General features: G+C 40.5%; 1 protein-coding gene across 1 annotated transcript in view; it reads left to right on the top strand.

Annotated features, from left to right (window-relative positions):
* Positions 1-15,778, top strand: part of LOC126267787 (ecdysone-induced protein 78C) — a 659,877-nt gene extending 644,099 nt beyond the window's left edge. The window contains exon 9 of the mRNA XM_049973091.1: positions 15,092-15,778. The gene's annotated coding sequence lies outside the window, so the exon portion shown is untranslated. The remainder of the gene's footprint in view (positions 1-15,091) is intronic.
* The last annotated feature ends 423 nt before the right edge of the window (positions 15,779-16,201 follow it).

The following is a 16,201-nucleotide window of genomic DNA, read 5'->3' on the forward strand; positions in this document are numbered from 1 at the left end:
CCACAGTGACACTGGGCAGAATTGTGGTGAATTTTGGTACCAGTATGACATCATGACCCCACCTTACACCTCATGAACTTCTGAGCTCTGGCCTCTTTTTCACATGTGCTGGTACCTTACTGTTTGAAGTATCACTGAACCCAAGGGTAATGTCATAGGGCTCCATAATTTTTGAGCATTATAGAGGAAGTTTGTAGGCACCTTTGAGACAAATTTAAAACTTCTGTGCCACAATGGAGGCCAATTATGGGGTTTTGAATAAGTGATTCTTTAATTATTTTGTACAGTGTATTATGGGACAAACTTGTGTTAGCTAATATTATACTTAACCAAATAATGTTACATATTTTAGTGTTACCAGTTAAGTCCTAAAACCTTAATAGGAGCATAATTACAAATCCTGTTCCACTAACGTTCATATTTACTGTTGAAATCCAAATGGGTAAGAGATGCCTGTCTCATATATTGAGTAATGTACATACATGTAATGAAACATGTATAATTCAGTTAGACAAATTGAATTAAATAGTAGTGTATGACAAGACAGATTACAGATTGTTATTTACCATAAAACTTTCAGCCTCAACCTGCACTGAAAAAAGAAAAACAGACACCATTCATTCAAACAAGCTCCAGCAGCTTGGACATTCTGGCCTGAGCTGCTGGAGTTGGCAGTCATGTGTGCATGAGGTGTGCTTGCTTGTGTGAATGAATGGTGTGTGTTTCTCTTTTTCCAATGAAAGCTGAGGCCAAATGCTTATGTGTAACTGGGTTTTAACTGTGCCCGTCTGATGCTTAGTGTGTTATCTTTAATGTAAGTAGCAATCTGTCTTTTCTACATTGTTGATGCTCCTACCTGGAGTTTCCATTGTTTGAGTTATATAGTAGAAACATCCAAATAGGATAGATACAATACGTTAATGCAATGTTACACGTGACTAACTTGAGGCATTACTCCCACTTTGAACAGAATAGGCAAAAAAATGAATTGGGTAAGCAGTCCTGTCTGTACAATTAAATGTAAAACTGTGACACCAGAAGTAACAGGTTACCACAAAATATGAGAATTCAATGCCCATGGCTCTTAGTGAAAACATAGTACTGGATGAAGTGTGCAGAATGTCATAAACAGTTAGATGCAACATTGCATTAACATATTTTTCCTGTCCTATTTGGATGTTTCTACTATGTGATTCAATTATTCTAAGTGAACTACACATGTTTCATTACGCATTTAGGGTTTTGATGGTAACACAAACAGAGGTAATATCATTTGACGCAGCATAAATAACATACATCATTCCATAATAGTTAATATAGATATTAAGATGCTACATTTTTTACTGTATCAATGGTCCTGACAATGGTGGAATGGACCACCAAAGCTGGCCACAATTAAATGAATAATAAGTACACATACACAACTGATGGTATTATTAATTTTTTCACATACAAGAGACAACAGCCTAGCAATTCATACTTCTAAACTTGCTAAAGTAAATAAACCAAGGTGGTAATTGTGGCTTGGTGCTCAGAACATATGAAATAGATTTTTAAAAAATAGAAAATGAAATAGGGTACCTACATGGAATTTGTGGGCAAAGATCAGCATATCAATTTTGGTCTTATAACAGTGTAAAGTGGAAAATGTATTTTGAAAACCTGGAAAGAGTGCAGATAAAGTATAGAGATAGGAAAATACCTAACACTATCTACAAAACCCAAGTAGAAATAATAAAGGGAAAATCAGGAAACACAATCTCATATGAAGAAGTATGTCATCTTGCACTTTATTGCTACTGTCATTCAGGGTAATGAGGAGAAATGGAAATCTGAGAAAGATATGACATAAGTAAAAGTATTCTAATATTAAATAGGAAACACTTTGCTGTGGTTCTGAAATATGAGTTTCCTATTTAATGTTGTTGTCATGTTTTGTCAAGTACCAAAAGAAAATTCAGTTAATGTCATAAAAGCATTGTGCAATAAATGAAACAAGACAACACAAGGTACTTGAAATAAGGGAGACATTGTATGTATGCATTCATTCATTCATAAATTGTGTGCCATAAATCCAGTCATGGAAAGGCTTCAGGGAAGTAGAAAAAGCTAAATTCTACATCATCAGGCAAAAGTGATCATAACTCGCTACCTCTGTGAAGTATACTAACAATAAATTATGACTAGCATTGATCTACTCATCAAACTGACAGTTTTGGTAATTACTTCTAAACTACTTTATATATGCATGTTACAAGAGAAAAAGCCACTTTTAAAAAAGTCTCTGCTTCTTCTCCAACTCTACCCAGCTGCTGTTTTCAACTGATACTTTAAACACTGCATTTATGTAACTTTACACAAACCTGCCATCAGCTGTCTATATACTTACAAATCAGGATCTATGTAATACAGATATTATGCTTACATGATATTTACATTCCTGACTCCAAATATTTTGATAAATTATAGAAGGAATGGATAATGAGTTATTCTTTCACTTTATCTGTAGTGGGACGCTGCTCAATATCAGACAGAAAATTGAAAGTCCCCAAATATTTAAAAATATTTTAGGGACTTGGTTTCCTATTTGGGGTCCAGCAGTAACCCATTACAGATTTTTGCACCATAAAATGAAACTCCATTCTGAACCCTGGGGAGGGATGCATGGTTTATACATAAATTATTTCTACTTCTAGTGTTGAGATCATGAATTGCTGAGTTCATCCTACATTCACTCTTGTTATTAAACACAAATACCATTATGGAGTATATGTGTTGGTGTATAAGTGTAGCCCATCTCCATATCAGTGACTGAGAAATACTTTGCCTCTTCCAAAGAATCTAGGATGCGATCAGCACATGACAATGGGTCAAGATCTTTTTTCATGGTTCTGTCCAGTCATCAGTTGTCACACAGAAACAGTGTGTGCTGTCCTTCTTCACAATGACGATATGAGAGAACCAAGGATTCTCTAAAGGTTCAATGACGTCATTTTGCAGCTTCCTCTCCACTTCCTCCCTAATTCCATATACAGAAACTGTTAATTGATAGATGATCCCCAGGATGTTTTATCAGGGATCACTTGGTCTCTCCTCTCTGGATTTGAAAGTATCCAAAAACTGGCACAGGGCAAATCACATTTACCAATGTTGTTCCTCAGTCAGGCCTGATCCTTTGGAACTTTAACAGTATAGTGTTATGACATCCTTCGCATGCTGTGTGGTTCTTTAGGGGATACAGGAGTGATGTTCATGAACAGAGAATTTAGATATTAATTTATTCTACATCTGATATCAAATAGTAAAAATAATACATAAATTTGCTGCTGTATTTGCAGTGTCAATTGCTAACAGTAAGATTTGAATATAGAAATATACACAGATACAAAATATTTATAAATCTGCCATTCTTCAATAGAGTATCAATTCTGAAGAGGTTGAGCCATGGCCACGATGAAAGTCTGTACATGTTATTCAACTGGCAAACACATAAAATGGGCTCAGTCCATGAATATTCAAACTTAAGAACACCTGCCACTGGAGTTCTGGAGAAAGGCTGCTTGCGTGTCATTGGCAGCTGTGTAATCATTTGTGGCAGTGCCCTCAAGCCACATTGGCAGCTCTAGAAAATGCAACGGTGTAACTGGCGATGCACATATTTGAAAGGGTGGCTGACCAGATATTGGCTGAGACCTTACTGTTAGATAGTATTTATCTTTATTTATTTATTTATCCATCCATAGACAATAAATATTGTATGGATGTTGTCCAAAAGTATATCAATTTATGGAAAAGGAACATACAAAATTTTACATTAAGTAGTACAAAACATAAAAAAAATTGCACAAAAAACTGTACAAAGAATAATACTTGGTCATACAAGACATAGTAATACAACTTTTTATACACGTATACTAACAGTGTTGTAACTGCACAGTCTGTTTGCTCTAAAGCTTCACTTCTGTCTTTACTAAACAGGAAGCCCTTATATTCACTACAATAATTCAGTAAAGATTTTACCACACTCAACAGCTATCCATCAGATATAAAAAATTAACAGAAACCTTAGGGGATGAAAGACAGTGTTTTCAGTTTTACCTTGATATAAACATTATAGTGGTTCATGGTGTGGGTTCCTGGTATCATGTCCTAGTTCATGAACCACGGGCAACATATGAGTGGCCAAGTAAGTGGTCCTGACAGTCGGGATACCAGTTACTTTGGAATAAGGCTGGACATCTCGGACATATTCCGAGTCGTGGCCACCTTTGTGCTCAGATGGCAAAGACTACCAAATCCGCCGGTTAGTCCCTCAACCGTTAGGGGTAAAACTCAGTGGGACCCGGGGCAAGTAAGGCTAGCAACCTGCTTCCCTGGTACTCTAAATTTGATGCTGGCAACAATCAGAGCAAAATGCCTCGGACCTTTGGAGGTGACGGAGTCCCACCTCTAATTGACAAACCAGGGACTCCTAAGATACGACTCGGCAAACGAATGGTAACGAAATGTGGAGCTATTAATATCAATGGGGGCTACTCTGGGAAGAAGGTAGAGCTGGCAGAGGCTGCAAGTAAGATGGGATTGGACATTTTAGCTGTTAGTGACATTCGGGTAAGGGGTGAGAAAGAAGAGGAAGTGGGAGAATACAAGGTCTACTTGTCAAGAGTCAAAGCAGGAACAGCACAATGGGGTGTAGGGCTTTTCATCAGGAAAGAAATGGAACCCAGCGAAGTTGCAATAAGGTATGTAAACGAACGACTGATGTGGATAGATTTGACAGTGTCTAGCAAGAAAATTAGGATTGTGTCAGTATATTCGCATTGTGAAGGGACAGATCAAGATAAGATGGATAGTTTTTATGATGCACTCAGTGACATAGTTGTTAGAGTAAAGGACAATGAAAGTGTTCTGCTCATGGGTGATTTTAATGCCAGGATTGGAAATCGAACAGAAGGGTATGAAAAGGTTATGGGTAAATTTGGAGAGGATACGGAGGCCAACAGGAACGGGAAACAACTCTTGGATTTCTGTGCCAGTATCGGCTTAGTAATCACAAACTCTTTTTTTTAAACATAAGAACATTCACTGGTATACTTGGGAAGGCAGGGGAACCAGATCTGTCATTGACTATATAATAACAGATCAGGAATTCAGGAAGGCTGTGAGGGACACACGTGTATTCAGGGGATTCTTTGATGACACTGATCACTATTTAATCAGCAGTGAAATTGGTATTGTGAGGCCGAAAGTGCAGGAGGTCAGGTCCATGTGTAGGAGGATAAGAGTGGAGAAACTTCAGGATAAGGAAATCAGACACACGTACATAACAATCATCTCAGAAAGGTACCAGTTAGTTGAATGTAGTCAAATGCAGTCACTGGAAAAGGAATGGACAAGGTACAGGGACACAGTACTAGAAGTGGCCAAAGAATGTCTTGGAACAGTAGTGTGTAAAGGTAGGATGAAGCAAACAGCTTGGTGGAATGACACAGTCAAGGGAGCCTATAAAAGGAAAAAGAAGGCATATCAAAAATGGCTACATACTAGAACTGAGGTAGACAGAGAAAGTTATGTTGAAGAAAGAAACAAAGCCAAACAGATAATTACAGCATCCAAGAAGAAATCTTGGGAAGACTTTGGAAACAGGTTGGAGACCTTGGGTCAAGCTGCTGGAAAACCATTCTGGAGTGTTACTAGCAGTCTTCGAAAGGGAGGTAAGAAGGAAATGACAAGTATTTTCGACAGGTCAGGAAAACTGCTCGTGAATCCTGTTGATACCTTGGGCAGATGGAAGGAATATTTTGAAAAGTTGCTCAATGTAGGTGAAAATATGATCAGTAATGTTTCAGATTTCGATGTACAATGGGACAGGAATGATGATGGAAATAGGATCACATTGGAGAAGTAGAGAAAATGGTCAATAGATTGCAGTGAAATAAAGCAGCTGGGGTGGATGAAATTAAGTCGGAAATCATCAAATACAGTGGAATGTCAGGTCTTAAATGGCTACACAGGATAACTGAAATCGCGTGGGAGTCGGGACAGGTTCCATCGGACTGGACGAAAGCAGTAATCACACCAATCGTTAAACATGGAAACAGAAAAGATTGTAACAAATACAGAGGTATCTCTTTGATCAGCGTTGTGGGTAAAATCTTCTCAGGTATTGTTGAAAGGAAAGTGTGAGTATTAGTTGAGGACAAATTGGATGAAAATCAGTGTGGTCTTAGGCCTCTCAGAAGTTGTCAGGACCAAATCTTTAGCTTACGGTAAATAATGGAGAAGTGTTACAAGTGGAATAGGGAATTGTATCTATGTTTTATAGATCTAGAAAAGGCATATGACCGGGTTCCTAGGAGGGGGTTATTATCTGTTCTACGTGATTGTGGAATAGGAGGCAAACTTTTGCAAGCAATTAAAGGTCTTTACATAGATAGTCAGGCAGCAGTTAGAGTTGACGGTAAATTGAGTCCATGGTTCAGAGTAGTTTCAGGGGTAAGACAAGGCTGCAACCTGTCTCCACTATTGTTCATATTATTTATGGATCATATGATGAAAACAATAGACTGGCTGGGTGAGATTAAGATAGGTGAACACAAAATAAGCAGTCTCGCATATGCGGATGACTTAGTTGTGATGGCAGATTCTATTGAAAGTTTGCAAAGTAATATTTCAGAGCTAGATCAGAAATGTAAGGACTATGGTATGAAGATTAGCATCTCCAAAACAAAAGTAATGTCAGTGGGAAAGAGATATAAACGGATTGAGGGCCAAATAGGAGGAACAAAGTTAGAACAGGTGGACAGTTTCAAGTACTTAGGATGCATATTCTCACAGGATGGCAACATAGTGAAAGAACTGGAAGCGAGGTGTAGCAAAGCTAATGCAGTAAGCGCTCAGATACGATCTACTCTCTTCTGCAGGAAGGAAGTCAGTACCAAGACTAAGTTATCTGTGCATCGTTCAATCTTTCGAACAACTTTGTTGTATGGGGAGTGATAGCTGTGTGGATTCAGGTTACCTTATCCATAAGGTTGAGGTTACGGATATGAAAGTAGCTAGGATGATTGCAGGTACTAGTAGATGGGAACAATGGCAGGAGGGTGTGCACAATGAGGAAATCAAAGAAAAACTGGGAATGAACTCTATAGATGTAGCAGTCAGGGCAAACAGGCTTAGATGGTGGGGTCTTGTTACACGCATGTGAGAAGCAAGGTTACCCAAGAGACTCATGGGTTCAGCAGTAGAGGGTAGGAGGAGTCGGGGTAGACCAAGAAGAAGGTACCTGGGTTCGGTTAAGAATGATTTTGAAGTAATAGGCTTAACATCAGAAGAGGCACCAATGTTAGCACTGAATAGGGGATCATGGAGGAATTTTATAAGGGGGACTATGCTCCAGACTGAATGCTGAAAGGCATAATCAGTCTTAAATGATGATGATGATGATAAACATTATAAGAATTAGTTATTTGCCTAAATAGTCATTTACTGAGTAAAAACATTCTTCAAGTAAAAATTCTTTAAATTCTACTTTAAATCTGTTTTCACCTACTAACTTTCTGATGTTGGCTGGCAGTCTGTTGTAGAGTTTTATATCAGTATGGCTCATATGCGTTTGTGTGTCTGTTCTTTTTGTTCACTGAATATGGAGTGCTGTGCTATTTTGGGTATTGTAGTTATGCAAGTCAACAATTGTCTGAAAATCTGGAAGGTGGCCCTAACATAAAAAACACATTTGTATAGATATATAAGGAAGTATTCTTAGGACTTTAAGCTGGCTGAATAAGAGTTTGCATTGTGCCTGTGGATGACTGTGTGTTATTATTCGGATAGCTTTCTTCTGTAACAGAAAGATTTGTTTTAGACGGCAAGTGGTGGAACCCCAAAATATTATTCCATATGATGCAAGAGACTGAAAGTAATCAAAATATGTCATCCTGGCACCCTCTGCAGTACAAACATTTGCAATAATTCTAAGAGAAAAACATGCTGAGTTAAGTTTCTGCACAAGTTCCATTACATGGTCATTAAAATTAAAATTTCATCTGCAAGAATCCTCAGCAAATTTTGTTAATGCCATTGGTCTTGTCACCCAATAACAAATCAAGAATTACATCTTGACATATTTTCCCAAAGTGCATATAATTTGTTTCATTTACATTTAGTGTCAACCGGTTTGCAGTGAACCAAGTATGGACATTATTTATCACTTGATCAGTAGTTTGCAGCATTTGCTTTGGTACACCTATTATCACACTAGTGTCATCTGTGAATACTATGGCCTTTGCTGCTCCATCTGAGGTGTCGATGTTTACTTTCTATCGCTATAGACATTACTTTTTTTATATTAAGCGCATTCTGAAGTATTTGACATATAAATAATTGTCAGGAATATCAATGATCCAAAGTCTTCATCATCTCACAAACAATCTTGTACAACTTACAATCAAGTGAAAGTACTTCAGTTTGACACCACACGAATATTGAGTGGTTTGTGATTCTTGAGTTTCTCCCGACGTATTTGATAATCAAAATATTGACGAGAATACTACCGAACTTTTTAAGCATGTCTTGACTTCCACATATTTTCTTTTTCTACATCTACATCTACATCCATACTCCACAAGCCACCTGACGGTGTGTGGCGGAGGGTACCTTGAGTACCTCTATCGGTTCTCCCTTCTATTCCAGTCTCGTATTGTACATGGAAAGAAGGATTGTCGGTATGCTTCTGTGTGGGCTCTAATCTCTCTGATTTTATCCTCATGGTCTCTTCGCGAGATATACGTAGGAGGGAGCAATATACTGCTTGACTCTTCGGTGAAGGTATGTTCTCGAAACTTTAACAAAAGCCCGTACCGAGCTACTGAGCGTCTCTCCTGCAGAGTCTTCCACTGGAGTTTATCTATCATCTCCGTAACGCTTTCGCAATTACTAAATGATCCTGTAACGAAGCGCGCTGCTCTCCGTTGGATCTTTTCTATCTCTTCTATCAACCCTACCTGGTGCGGATCCCACACTGCTGAGCAGTATTCAAGCATTGGGCGAACAAGCGTACTGTAACCTACTTCCTTTGTTGTCGGATTGCATTTCCTTAGGATTCTTCCAATGAATCTCAGTCTGGCATCTGCTTTACCGACGATCAACTTCATATGATCATTCCATTTTAAATCACTCCTAATGAGTACTCCCAGAAAATTTATGGAATTAACTGCTTCCAGTTGCTGACCTGCTATTTTGTAGCTAAATGATAAGGGACCTATCTTTCTATGTATTTGCATCACATTACACTTGTCAACATTGAGATTCAATTGCCATTCCGTGCACCATGCGTCAATTTGCTGCAGATCCTCCTGCATTTCAGTACAATTTTCCATTGTTGCAACCTCTCGATACACCACAGCATCATCTGCTGTCATCCACCAGGTCATTTATGTATATTGTGAATAGCAACGGTCCTATGACACTCCCCTGCGGCACACCTAAAATCACTCTTACTTCGGAAGACTTCTCTCCATTGAGAATGACATGCTGCGTTCTGTTATCTAGGAACTCCTCAATCCAATCACACAATTGATCTGATAGTCCGTATGCTCTTACTTTGTTCATTAAACGACTGTGGGGAACTGTGTCAAACGCCTTGCGGAAGTCAAGAAACACGGCATCTACCTGTGAACCCGTGTCTAAGGCCCTCTGAGTCTCGTGGACGAATAGCGCGAGCTGGGTTTCACACGACCGTCTTTTTCGAAACCCATGCTGATTCCTACAGAGTAGATTTCTAGTCTCCAGAAAAGACATTATACTCGAACATAATACGTGTTCCAAAATTCTACAACTGATCGACGTTAGAGATATAGGTCTATAGTTCTGCACATCTGTTCGACGTCCCTTCTTGAAAATGGGGATGACCTGTGCCCCTTTCCAATCCTTTGGAACGCTTCACTCTTCTAGAGACCTACGGTACACTGCTGCAAGAAGGGGGGCAAGTTCCTTCGCGTACTCTGTGTAAAATCGAACTGGTATTCCATCAGGACCAGAGGCCTTTCCTCTTTTGAGCGATTTTAATTGTTTCTCTATCCCTCTGTCGTCTACTTCGATATCTACCATTTTGTCAACTGTGCGACAATCTAGAGAAGGAAGCACAGTGCAGTCTTCCTCTGTGAAACAGCTTTGGAAGAAGACATTTAGTAATTCGGCCTTTAGTCTGTCATCCTCTGTTTCAGTACCATTTTGGTCACAGAGTGTCTGGACATTTTGTTTTGATCCACCTACCGCTCTGACATAGGACCAAAATTTCTTAGGATTTTCTGCCAAGTCAGTACATAGAACTTTACTTTCGAATTCATTGAAAGCCTCTCGCATAGCCCTCCTAACACTGCATTTCGCTTCGCGTAATTTTTGTTTGTCTGCAAGGCTTTGGCTATGTTTATGTTTGCTGTGAAGTTCCCTTTGCTTCCGCAGCAGTTTTTTACCTCGGTTGTTGTACCACGGTGGCTCTTTCCCATCTCTTATGATCTTGCTTGGCACATACTCATCTAACGCATATTGTACCATGGTTTTGAACTTGGTCCACTGATCCTCAACACTGTCTGTACTTGAGACAAAACTTTTGTGTTGAGCCACCAAGTACTCTGAAATCTGCTTTTTGTCACTTTTGCTAAACAGAAAAATCTTCCTACCTTTTTTAATATTTCTATTTACGGCTGAAATCATCGATGCAGTAACCGCTTTATGATCGCTGATTCCCTGTTCTCCATTAACTGATTCAAATAGTTCGGGTCTGTTTGTCACCAGAAGGTCTAATATGTTATCGCCACAAGTCGGTTTTCTGTTTAACTGCTCAAGGTAGTTTTCAGATAAAGCACTTAAAAATATTTCACTGGATTCTTTGTCCCTGCCACCCGTTATGAACGTTTGAGTCTCCCAGTCTATATCCGGCAAATTAAAATCTCCACCCAGAACTATAACATGGTGGGGAAATCTACTCGAAATATTTTCCAAATTATTCTTCAGGTGCTGAGCCACAACAGCTGCTGAGCCCGGGGGCCTATAGAGACATCCAATTACCATGTCTGAGCCTGCTTTAACCGTGACCTTCACCCAAATCATTTCACAATTCGAATCTCCGTCAATTTCCTTCGATACTATTGCACTTCTTATCGCTATAAACACGCCTCCCCCTTCACTGTCCAGCCTATCTCTGCGGTATACATTCCAATCCGAGTTTAGGATTTCATTACTGTTTACGTCTGGTTTCAGCCAACTTTCTGTTCCTAGTACTATATGGGCGTTGTGACCGTTTATTAATGAGAGCAGTTCTGGGACCTTTCTATAGACGCTCCTGCAGTTTACTATAAGCACATTAATATTGTTATTCCTTGTTGCATTTTGCCTACTCCTGCCTTGCCGCGTCTCAGGAGGCGTCTTGTCGGGCCTAGGGAGGGAATTCTCTAACCTAAAAAAACCCCATGTGCACTCCACACGTACTCCGCTACCCTCGTAGCCGCTTCCGGCGTGTAGTGCACGCCTGACCTATTCAGGGGGACCCTACATTTCTCCACCGGATAGCGGAGGTCGAGAAATTTGCACCCCAGCTCTTCGCAGAATCGTCTGAGCCTCTGGTTTAAGCCTTCCACTCGGCTCCAAACCAGAGGACCGCGATCGGTTCTGGGAACGATACTACAAATAGTTAGCTCTGATTCCACCCCGCGAGCGAGGCTTTCCGCCTTCACCAACTCCGCCAACCGCCTGTACGAACTGAGGATGACCTCTGAACCCTGACGGCAGGAGTCATTGGTGCCGACATGAGAAACAATTTGCAGTCGGGTGCACCCAGTGCTCTTTATCGCCGCCGGTAGGGCCTCCTCCACATCTCGGATGAGACCCCCCGGCAAGCAGACAGAGTGAACACTGGCCTTCTTCCCCGACCTTTCCGCTATTTCCCTAAGAGGCTCCATCACCCGCCTAACATTGGAGCTCCCAATAACTAATAAACCCCTCCCCCCATGTGCCTGCTCGGACCTTGCTGAAGGAGCAGCCACATGTCCACTCACAGGCAGAGCGGGCGATGCCACACGGCCAGCCTCCACATTGACCCTCCGCCTCGTGCGCCGCGAACGCCGCTGAACCCGCCACTCCCCTTGGGGAGAGGGTGGCCCAACCGCGCCCGGTACCCGCGAAGATGTCTTGACAGCAGGGACAGTGAGTGAAGCATGTAACACCTGGGGTGTACCTTGCGACGCACCAGACTCCCCACTGCCGCTACACTCCGAGGCAGCAGCCTGAAGACGGCTGACCGCGGCCATCAACACGCTCAGCTGTTCGCGAAGAGTGGCCAGCTCCTCCTGCGTCCGTACACAGCAGCCACACATCCTATCCATCCTAAGAAATCCATGTACTATAGAGAGTTAATAAACTTCTAAATAGACTGCTAATTCACTAAAGGCGGTTGATTATTGACTAAACTGTGATTGCTAACCACTTCTTGTAGAAAACAAGGAAAATAGCACTACCTGTCTCTGGACTGTATTCAAAACAAACACTAGCACTACTAGCACTATGGCTGACTAAAGGAACTCTCTGACTGTATTCAAAACAAACACGAGATCTATGGAACACTTAATAGCACTCGACTATTAAAGCTTCCTAAAAGCAAAAACACGCAGAAGAAGAAGTGACAACTAAGAAAAATACAGTTAATACTTAAATTAAGGTAGCTCGCTGCACAGCAGACATGAAGCAGACGGCGGTTAGGGCGACACTGACACTACTGGCACTATGGCTGACTAAAGGGACTCTCTCTTAATGGAGAATACTATGAACAAACGGAGGGAGTCGCCATGGGTAGCCCACTCTCACCGGTGGTAGCGAATTTGTACATGGAGTACTTCGAGGAGGAAGCCCTATCGTCATCCGAATGGAAACCTCCTTTCTTTTTCCGTTACGTGGACGACAAGTTCGTCATCTGGCCACATGGTATGGATAAACTCCTTGACTTCCTTACACATCTAAACTCCATACACCCCAACATCAAATTCGCTATGGAGACTGAAAAGGAGGGTAAATTACCTTTCCTTGACGTCTTGGTCAAGAGAAGGGCTGACAGCACCCTAGGTCATGGGGTGCATCGGAAGACAACGCACACTGATCTGTATTTGCACGCAGACAGCTGCCACCACCCTTCACAGAGGAATGGGGTACTTAAAATTCTAGTACATATGGCGCGCACTATCTCATACGCAGAGAGTCGACCCCAGGAATTGGAACATCTGAGAACTGTGTTTCGAAAAAATGGGTACTCAGAGTGGCAGATTCAACGTGCTCTCCACCCAACCACTGAAGCACAACCTGTTGAGATGGATGAAGTCACGAGTGAGGAGGTAGGCACTGCATTTATTCCATAGACAGGCGCACTCTCGGGGAAAATCGCCTGCATTCTGAAGAAACACCGGGTCGGAACTGTGTTTTGTCCTCCGAATAAAACTCGTGCACTGGTGGGGAGCGCCAAAGATGACCTCGGTTTGAGGAAGGCCGGTCTTGTACCAGATTCTGTGTCAATGTGGCAAGTCGTATATTGGTCAGACAATGCGTACCGTCGAGGATTGATGCCGTGAACACCAGAGGCACACTTGACTGATGTATCCGAGCAAGTCGGCGGTCGCTGAACATTGTTTGTTGGAAAATCACGCTATGGAGTATGACCGCATGAGGATTCTGGTACAGACGTCGAGATACTGGGACAGCGTTGTTAGAGAGTCCATCGAAATTCGCACCAATGAAGACCTCATGAACCGTGACTGTGGCTATAATCTTAGCAAGGCTTGGGTTAATCAAGAGTAAATCGAGCAAACTTATAGTTGTGACGACCACGGCAGACAGAGCCATCACATTGACGTCATCTCAGACGCCGTCGCAATCTGTTCCACCGCGCGACCGGGGCGCGGACGGCGGAGGCAGCGTGCCGCGGGCGGAGGGTATTTAAATCGGCCGCTGCCGCGACTGAACCCAGTTCCCTCTGAGCAGCCATAGCGTACGGATTTCCGTGCCGGCACTTTCACAGGAGCTCAGTCCGTCAGTTCATCTGATGATGGCGACATGTTTGATTGCCGAAATATTGTGCCCGTTGGACACTATAGACCGGCAGTACACCCGTGGATATTTTGAATTCAGTGGTTTGTTTATTTTTCAAAGAGCTCTTCAGATGACCTGTTGAGGTTATGTCAAATCAGTTGCAGACCCTTATCTTTTAGAAAATTTCAAAGCAGACAGGAAATATTTAATGCAAGATTTGGACACTAGTATTACCAACACTACACAAAAGGATGTGGTATTCAGTCCTGCTAGGTTTTTTACATACAGCAACTGGTTTCTATGCAGGTTAGAAACTTTTCAGAAACAGTCATCCATTACAGTACATAACCCTTCATGACAATTGGTTAAACATTTTGCTTCAATTTTCTTCACTATAACCATGATTTTTTCCTCATTCCTGTCATAATCAAGGTCTTTGATTTGTATCCTTCCTGTTTTAATAATCTATTTTAATTGTTACCCTGTAAGAATTAGTCTTCTCTCAACATTTAAATGAATCGATCTGTCCAATATATCAGTCAGTGACATTCTTGTTGGTGACAAGAAGTGTGAGCATTAATCCAATATTTTCAGAAGCATCAGGCAAAATCTCCTCGTTTCATTACATGTAAGAGTGGACTAGATGATTTATATCTCTACAGTAATACATGTGGAAAACCACTACTTCATCTCAGTTGTTTATGTCAGAATGTTGTACAGTACATCCAAAGGTAAAATCTACCCTCCTCCATAAACAACACATTTTGATTTTATTGTTTCTTGCCTGCCTATCTTCCATCCATATGGTGGTATGGTTAATTGTTGCAGCTTTGGTTTTAATTGTTGTTGTTTTCAAAATTATTTAAATAAAATTGTTTTCCTATGAATTAAACTGCTTATTATTGACGTGGTGCTATCTTATCATAGACATATTTTATATTATATTGTAATGAATTAAAGTTATAACAAAAGCATTTACTTTTTCAAACACTATCTCATAATTTATTCCTTTTTTTTCCAGGTTTTCTGGCCTCTTCCTCCAATCGAGGCACTTTTGTGATAGATACTCACTGTGATTGGGCAGTTGGAAGTCATGCACATTGTGTGTGTTTATTTTAATTCATTTTTCATGTTCATACAAGTGAGATTGTTAAATAATTTCTTAATAATATTTGGAAATCTTTTTATCACTCATCTACTGTACTCTACTTTCAACTTTTTCGAGAAGTGGAAGCAAGTTAGAAGTGATCACAGTGAGTGTGCCAGAAATGAACTTGCTGGTACGGAATGCTGACTATCACGACTGTGCTCTCTCTCCTCTTCTTGCTCAATGGTTAGTGCTGGTGCAATAGAGCTATGCTCCCAACACAGTCTATTTTTATTGTTAGGTGCAGCTATAGGCCTATATTTCCTATACCTATACACCTCAGACCTGGATTTTTTCTTTGAAAATTAATTTATTATTTCAAGGTGTTTATAAAGAACACAATGCTCACGTTTGTTGTGCATGGAAACATATCATAATTGTATAAGATTAGCAGGGCTATGCATTTTGTGCATTTTAATATCTGCTAGATATCAATTCCTCTCTAAAGAAAAGTATATATATACTGTATATTTGATGTTGTGTAGTTGTAAATATTTATTAATAGAAATGTTAAAATAATAATTATGATTACTGAAAAATAAAATATTTATAAATATAAAATCTGAGGAATAGGGTGGGAAGGGTGGGCTCTAGCTCTTTCTTGGGGTAAGTTACTGTAAACCAACCGATCATATCACAAAGTGTCGAAAATGTTAGACTTTGCTTGCTTGTCCTACAAAGAGATTCAATCACATAATGTGTTCAAACAAGAAAACTGTAGTTGTTTAATACTGAGTATTACTCTAAGCTGTTGGAATAGATGTACTGGTGTTGAGACTTGCTGTACAAGTAATTTTAAACATGGTTGGGAAGTGAATGTAGCTGCTCCTATCTTATTGTTCTTGTTATCCTCTAAGTACAAAAATCATTGAGAGGCTGGGTTATGTAATTTCTTACTGTGCATTTGTGGAAGAGACTCTATGGATTAAACCAGGGATTATAATCAATATATTATTAAAATATTTATTTGTTTGTTATTATTCA

This window comes from Schistocerca gregaria, chromosome 4 (assembly GCF_023897955.1).
Source record: "Schistocerca gregaria isolate iqSchGreg1 chromosome 4, iqSchGreg1.2, whole genome shotgun sequence".
NCBI lineage: Eukaryota > Metazoa > Arthropoda > Insecta > Orthoptera > Acrididae > Schistocerca > Schistocerca gregaria.